The 8,152-nt window shown below is 36.7% G+C and overlaps 1 non-coding gene across 1 annotated transcript; it reads left to right on the top strand.

Moving 5' to 3' along the window:
• Positions 1–2,094: 2,094 nt before the first annotated feature.
• Positions 2,095–2,201, top strand: LOC116135430. The gene has a single exon (XR_004128895.1). It is a non-coding gene; the product is annotated as a small nucleolar RNA R71 (small nucleolar RNA).
• The last annotated feature ends 5,951 nt before the right edge of the window (positions 2,202–8,152 follow it).

Raw genomic sequence — 8,152 nt, 5'->3', positions numbered from 1 at the left:
ATGGAGAGATGCCTTTAATATATGAAATAGTCCATCCGATTGCTGATCTATGTTCCTTTAACACCCGAATCAACCGCTCTTCTTCCACTATACTTAATCATGAATTGATAATCACTGGGAAGGTTTCTGCTTCACCAAGATACACATATTTGAGGTGGGAAGGTAATGGCTTCAATTCAAGTTTTGGAGGTTCTTCCTTTCTTTCCTTTTCATTCTCTTTCTCAAAATCAAATTCCTTAAATTCTAGATCTTGGCTCTTATAAATCGGCTCAAGTGCTTCCAAAAATCTAGCACACTCATTCTTCACCGGTTCATCTACCTATTGTTTTTTATTGGGCAATACATGCTTCTAGAGGTAGTTAAGGGGTGTTCTCTTCAATAGCCTGTGCTACTAGTTTATCCACCACGTCTACACTAAAACACGAATCTGACTCTGATGGAAATTTCATGGCTTCAAAAACATTGAATGTTACTATTTCATCTTGAACCCTTAACAGCAACTTTCCTTCCTACACATCAATGAGAGCTTTTCCTATGGCTAGAAATGGTCGGCCCAAAATGAGAGGCATTTCCTTATCCTCTTCCATGTCCAACACAACAAAGTCCGTTGGAAAGATAACTTTGTCCACCTTCACCAAAACATCTTCAACTATACCCCTCGGATGCTTGATGGATCTATCTGCAAGCTGTAAAGATATGGTCATGGGTTTCACTTCACTAATCCCTAATCTCCTGAAAACAGAAAAATGCATCAGGTTTATGCTTGCACCTAAATCACATAATACTCTATCAAAAGTAATGTCTCCTATAACACAAGGAATAGTAAAACTCCCTAGATCTTTGAGTTTCGGGGGCAACTTCTTCTGTAGAATGGCATTGCACTCCTCCGTAAGCATCACGGTTTTCTCATCTTCTAACTTCATTTTGTTTGATAAAATTCCCTTGAGAAATTTTGCGTATCTCGGCATCTGTTGCAATGCATCTACAAAAGGAATGTTAATATGCAGTTTTTTAAATATTTCAATGAATTTGGAAAACTGCTTATCCCGATTCTTCTTTTTGAGTCTTTGAGGAAAAGGCACAAGAGGAGTGTAATGTGCCAACTCTGGTGGTATCTCGGGGAATGACAATTTCTCTTTCTTTTGTCTTTGCATCTCTTCCCGCTTTTGTTCATCTTCGCTAGAACTGGTTGATTTCTCTTCAACAATTATTTCTTTGTCAACTTCCTCATCGGAATCTTCATTTTCTTTTGGTGAGCTTCCGTCTTTCCGTAATTGTTCCACCTCTTCCAAGACTGTCCCACTCTGTAGTGTTATTGCATTTGCTTGTTCACGTGGGTTTGTCACTGTGATGCTTGGTAGGGAACCCTGTGGTCTCTCATTGAGTTTATCGGCCAATTGACCCACCTATACCTCCAAGTTCCGAATAGACACCCCTTGGTTTCTGAAATTTGTCCTTGTCTCATTCATGAAACCTGTGGTCTCTTGCATAAACTTTCCAAACATATCCTCCATTTTTGTCAATCTTTGCACTCCCGGTTGATTGTTCACCCCTACTTGGTTGTTTGGGATTATTCTTTGGTTCCATTGATTGTTCTACTGATTCTGTTGATTCTGATTGCCCCAAGACAGGTTCGGATGATTCCTCCAACCAGGATTATACGTGTTGGAGTACGGATTGTTCGGTTGCCTCTGATTTCCTACCAAGTAGTTAACCTGTTCTGATGATGAAGACGCTGAAGCAAACGTGTTCCCCACTTGGCATTCACTGCTCACATGACCACCTGCACAAAATTCACAAGTTAGTTGAGGTGCTTGAATAGAATTTACCTGCATACTTCCCAACTGTTTTTGAAGTGCTGTAAGTTGGGCTGAAATAGTCGTGCATGCATCAACTTCATGAAGACCCATAGATTTCTTCGACTGCATCCTCTCATTCGGTCTTTGATAGTTGTTACTTGCCCAGACCTCAAGCAACTCATGAGCTTCTTTCAGTGTCTTATTTTGCAATGCTCCTTCCGATGCTGTATCCACCATGGTCTGCACATTAACCATCAATCCATTGTAAAACGTTTGGACTTGCATCCAAACTGGCAACCCATGGTGTGGACATGTCCTCAGTAGTTCCTTGTAACTTTCCCAAGCCTCATATAATGATTCAGACACTTCTTGTAGAAAAGATGTGATATCATTTCTCATCTTCGCAGATTTTGCTGGAGGAAAGAATTTAGTCAGGAACTTATGTGCTAATTCACTCCATGTAGTGATCATCTCTAGTGGTAGAGCCACTAACCATGCCTTTGCTTTGTCCCTTAATGAGAAAGGGAACAATCTCAATCTGATGGCGTCATTTGACACTCTGTTTGACTTGAAAGCATCGCAAATCTCTAAAAAATTTGCAATGTGCAGATTTGGATCTTCCTTCAAATCTCCCTTGAACTGTACCGACTGTTGGATCATCTAGATGATTGCTGACTTTATTTAGAAAGTGTTAGCTTATACTGTTGGTCTAGTAATACTTGACCCACTGCCATCGATTGAGGGAATTGAGAATTCCCTCAATGTTCTATTTTCTGCCATCTCAACAGCTATGGCCTCTCGTTCTCTTCTCTCTCTGTTAAGTCTTCTTGCGGTTCTTTCAATCTCTAGATCTACAGGAACCACTGGCTGATGTCTCGCTCTTTGCATAAACTACATAGAACCAGAGAAAACATGAGATCACTAACTAACTGAAAAGAACAACAAAAATTAACTAATAAACAATTAGAACAAAAAAAAAAAAAAAAAAAAAAAAACTCCAATCTAGCTAACTCAAGAAAATTTAATGTTAACGCAAAAATCAATCCCTGGCAACGGCAACAAAAACTTGATGCGTTGTTACTACAACATGCAAATATAGCAAGTGCACTAGTCGCACAAAGTAATAAAGTGATGAGTGAGTATCGTTCCCACGAGGATTGATTGCTAAACACTGATTTTTCTATTTGTTTTTTTCAAGTTGGAGAAGCCGAAAGTATTTGGATTTATGGGAGAATATAAAACTAAATTGAAGGCAAAATCTACAATGCAACTAAAAGACTAATTACTGAAAGCAAGATTAAAGCAAGGGTAATATCAAGTAAAGCAAATGGTTAGGGTTTGACTTTATTAGGATCCTATGGATTAATTCTACAAATTTATGCTACTTTCACACTCACATGCACGGATTGTAAATCAAATTCCCTAAGTTGTAAAACATACCTTCTCAAGCTATGAATTCCTACTTTTCCCTATTAATCTTCCACACCCAACAAATTGAAGATTGATAAATCCAAGTTCATTAAGCTAATGGAATCCTAGATTGATTTCATTGTCTCTCAAATCTATCTGTAGCATTCAAAACAACAATGGTGATTACCCAAGAGCTCAACATGATTCATTTCTCAATCTCATCATGTTCAGCAAGTAAAATCAATAAAAATCAGAATAATCACACAATGTATGCAATAGGATATAAAAGCAACAATAATAAATTGATTAATCCATAGAAATTCGAATTACATCAAAACCCTAACCCAAAATGGGTTAGTTTATAACTAAATTAACACTAACAGCAAGAAAAACAGTAAACACAACAATCAACATAGTGAAACAAAGAAAAGAGAGTAAAGATCTCCCCTATTTGATGAATCCACAAGGTTAATCTCCAATCTTCTCTCCAAATGTAAAAGCTACTCTAAACCAAACGAAAACCAGACGAACACAGACAAACGCACGAAAATGGCGAGGTTTTTCTTATATAGTTTGCCCAAAAACCTAAAACCTTTCCTAAAATAAAACTGTGCGTTTTAGAGAAAACAAAAGTTCGCAGACTTTGTCGCAGTAATGAACTAAAGTGGAATCTCGTGCCTAACCTCTTTCGCCGCGACGAACCTTCCTGGAAAATTCTGGATTTACAGAATTGCCCTCCGCTTGCTTCCTTGATTGAATGTTCAATCTTCGATGCTTTCCCATGGGAACAAGCTTCATAATGCTTCAACTCTACTTCAAAACTTTCCCAAATTCTGAGATTTGCTTGCTTCTGGGTCCAGAAACTCCAATCCGCTCATTATTTGCTCAAAATACACGTTTTGGCCTAAAATAGAAAATATGTGAAATTAAGTAGCAATTCAGGCATAAACGAACTAAGAAGTATCTAAAATCTGGTTAAAAAGTCTAAATAAAATAGTATAATCCTCAGATTATCAATAGGCAATTAGAAGGATAGAAAAGTAAATCACAAATACAAAGAAATCACAAATAAAGTCAACAAGAATCACAAGCCATTCATTCAAAATTAAGACCCATGCCAATTTAATGCAAAGGGAACATAAACCCTTAAATCTAGGAACTTTGTCTTAACCACTCTATTAGTTGTATAAGCTTACTCCCATTGGATCAAAAGCCAATCAATGGTCCTAATTAATTCTACTAATAAGGGTGCATGAAATTGGACCTTGTGGATCAGGGAAATGAAGCCAATAAAAAGTCATGTGAATTCTTCCTTTATAAATGCAAATTGGGTTGAATTGGGTGTTTTGGGCAATTGGGCTTCTTTCTTGGTGGACTTGGACTTGGACTTCTCTTGATGTGCTTGGACTTGGAATAACTTGGGACAATTTGATTGTACTTATCTTCTCCTTAGAACTTGCTTGGGTCAAATAGTCTTCATTGTTATCCACATTCCATAAACCAAGTGTTTTAAAACTGGGAATGGATTTCTTTATTTCAAACGAATTAGCAAGTTTGTTAGAACTCGTAATTCCCTTTCCACTCATGCTTACAAGTGCTTTAGGACTTGTAAACGTATCAATCATTTTTCCAAAATGGCACATTTCATACCATGTCATACCACACATGATGCATCTTGCATTGCAAATTTCTTTTTCACGGAGATTGTGAGGTTACATGGCATTCCAAAAACAATTATGTCTGATCGGGATGTGAAGTTCTTAAGTCATTTTTAGACGAGTTTATGGAGTAATTCAGGGGCTAAGTTGCTGTTTAGTACATTCCATCACCCACAAACCGACAATCAAACCAAGGCAATAAATAAAGTGGCTGGCAATATATTGAGGAGTTTGGTGAGTAGACATTCGAAGGATTGGGACCTGCAACTACCACATGCTGAATTCACATACAATAGGAGTCCAAGTTCCACCACGGGTCACACACCATTGAGGTCCTATACGATGTAAACCCTCTCACTCCACTTGATCTTACTTCATTGTCCCTTGATTTCAAGCCAAGTTTGGATGCCAATGAGAAAGTAAAGCAAACGAAGAAGTTTCATGAAGTCGTGAGACTTCGATTGTTAAAGCCAATGAGAAGATTAAACGCAAGGCAAACAAGCATCGAAAGCCTAAACTCATTCAACCGGGTGATTTGGTGTGGATCCATTTGAGAAAGGAAAGGTTTCCGAGCAAAAGGACGTGTAAATTGATCTTAGGGTGGATGGTCCTTTTGAAATCGTTGAAAAGGTGAATGACAATGCTTACAAGGTAGAATTACCTAGTGAATATGGTAGAGTATCGACAACTTTTAATGTGGGTGACCTTAGTCCATACTTGGAGGACAATCTAGATTTAAGGGTAAATCCTCTTCAACCCAGGCAGGATGATCTGTTTACAAGTTCTAAAACACTTATGAACTTCAGTGGAAATGGAATTGCAAGTCATAACACAATTGCAAATTCAGTTGAATAAAAAATAGCCAATCCATGTCCTAAAACACTTAGTACATGGCATGTCGATCGCAAGAATTGCAATTCAGCCTAAGCCCAAGGAAGGAAGGTAGGTCAAGTCAGATTCAGCCCAAGCTTAAGGAAAAGAATTAGCCTAAATTATGCAAGGAAACAACTCAGCACATGTGCACAAAGGAGACATCTCGACCCAAGCCCATTCAAGCACAAATTCCTCAAGTGAAGTCCAAGTCCAACAAAGAATAGGCCCAAGCATTCAAGAGGTCCGAAACAACCCATTATCCAAGCCCAAAGAGCATTCCCATGCTATTTTATTTTGGGGCCAATTCAATGAATTCCAAGGCCCAAACTCATGTACTCTTATTAGTAGGATTTAATTAAGAATTGTTATGTTTAGTTAATTATCCTAGGTGGCATATTTATTTCACTTTATTAGTTAATTACTCTTGCAATGCTACTATAAAAGCCAACTCTCTCTCGTTTTGTAAGGTTGATCAATGATATTAAAAATTAAACACTTGAGTGGAACGACTTTCCTTTTGCTTTGAATTTTTTATCCAAGTCTTGACAAGGGATTTGGTGGTGATTCAACTTCAAATTGGTGGAGAAATCCTTTATGCTTGAAGATTTCTTCTTGTCTCTATCCTTTTTATTCAAGTAAGTGTTCTTGTGTTTCATCTTACCTTGGCTGAATTTCTAATGGTATTTTAGTGTTGCTCGAATCTGGTTGCATATGCATTGTGTTGTGTTTGCATGATTTTGGAGTTGAAATACCCTAAGTAGTTGAAACGTGAATGACTGTTGTGAAGGGTCTTGCTTGGCCGATTCTATGTATGTGATTTTGTGATGTTTCTTTTTTTTTTTTTGGTGAATAAGCTTTTATAGAAAGGGAAAAGAATATACAAGAGGCCTAAAAAATAGCCAGCCTACCTTAGGACAATCCCTAGGTTAGATGCAAAAGAATGATGCTATACCAACTGATAAACCAATATTTGTTCTAGTATTTTGTTATGCTTTTGGTTGTTATTGTGCGTTTTACCTTAAGAATATGTTACTTTGAGGTGTTTTTTACTATTTTGAAGGTACATGAGCTTTTGGAATGCTTTTGGAAGAAATCGTGCAAAATGGGTTGATAATCAGAGTTGAAAAGAGGAAGAAAAATGCGAAGCAACTAGATGGCACCGCGGCATAGTTTTTCTGTGCTATGGCATAATTTTTCTACGCTGCAGCATTGTTTTTCTGTGCTACGACATGAAAAAGTTATATAGGCAGAAAGATAATGCCACAACGTGAAGAATTTGGTGCCGCGATGCACAAGAGTTTAAGGTTCGTACAAAGATTTGGCGCCACAGTGCCATAAAACCATGCTACGGCATGGATCGCAGAGAAAATAAAATTCTTAACTTTTCCAACTCCGACTTGAATTTGTACTTTCCCCAAAACAACCCTAGCAAAGAAAAACTATAAATAGGACATGTAATTTATTTTAGAGAGAATTCTCTTTGACCCAATTTGAGAGTTTTATGCTTTTGAAGTGTTGCTTTATTGAGAGAAATTGTGAGATTTCAACAAGGGAGAGAAGGAAGAGGATCAATCTACTTCAATTGCTAGGTGATTTCTTTTCAGTTACATCTTATTTTGCGATATGATTAGTTTTTCATTCACTAAGTTCATTGGTTTGAGTTTGATTATGAACAACTAAATATATTGTGGGAGTTTAGTTTAACTATCATGATTGTATTGGGTATTTGGTGATTTGTTTTATGAAGATTTTAGTTGTTTCTTGTTTAATTGTTCTTCATGATATTAATTATAATTTGTTGACTGGCCAACTACATTTTATAATTAAAATTGAGAATTAGGGTTCTAGTGATCATCTTGCCTTAATTAAGCTTTATTAAACAAGAGTTCAAATTGAATACATGATCATTGTTTTGTTTTGGATGGTTGTGTGATTTCCTAGTGCAGACTATGATTAATTAGGTAACAACTTGTTCATTGAAGTTAATTAGTTAATTATAAATGGAATAGACATGATCATTGAAATTCTCTATGGTTTAATGGAAAATTCAAAAATCTGAGTTTAGGGTTTACTTGTTTTATTTGCCAAATATCCCAATACATGGTTGAGAAGTTAGCCAAATCCCCACTATCGCTCTCATTGGTTTAATTAGCATTCAACAAATTGTGTTCGTTAGTTTTTATTAATTTATAGTTTTATTTTAGATTAATTTCATCCAACTTTTGTTAGAGTGATTAGGATTTTATTAATTGTTTAGTTTAGTTGTTAAAGAAAATAAATTAAGATTTTAGACCACTGCAATTCCACGAGAGATCGACCTTGGGAGTAAACATATCGCTAGCTATTAGTGATTCGTGCGCTTGCGAGTATTAAATTTGTACATCACCAGCCAACCCTTAGTCTTTTCTTCTT

The sequence above is a fragment of the Pistacia vera genome, unplaced genomic scaffold (genome assembly GCF_008641045.1).
Source record: "Pistacia vera cultivar Batoury unplaced genomic scaffold, PisVer_v2 Contig3, whole genome shotgun sequence".
Classification (NCBI taxonomy): domain Eukaryota; kingdom Viridiplantae; phylum Streptophyta; class Magnoliopsida; order Sapindales; family Anacardiaceae; genus Pistacia; species Pistacia vera.
This window is presented reverse-complemented; position numbering and strand designations above follow the sequence as displayed.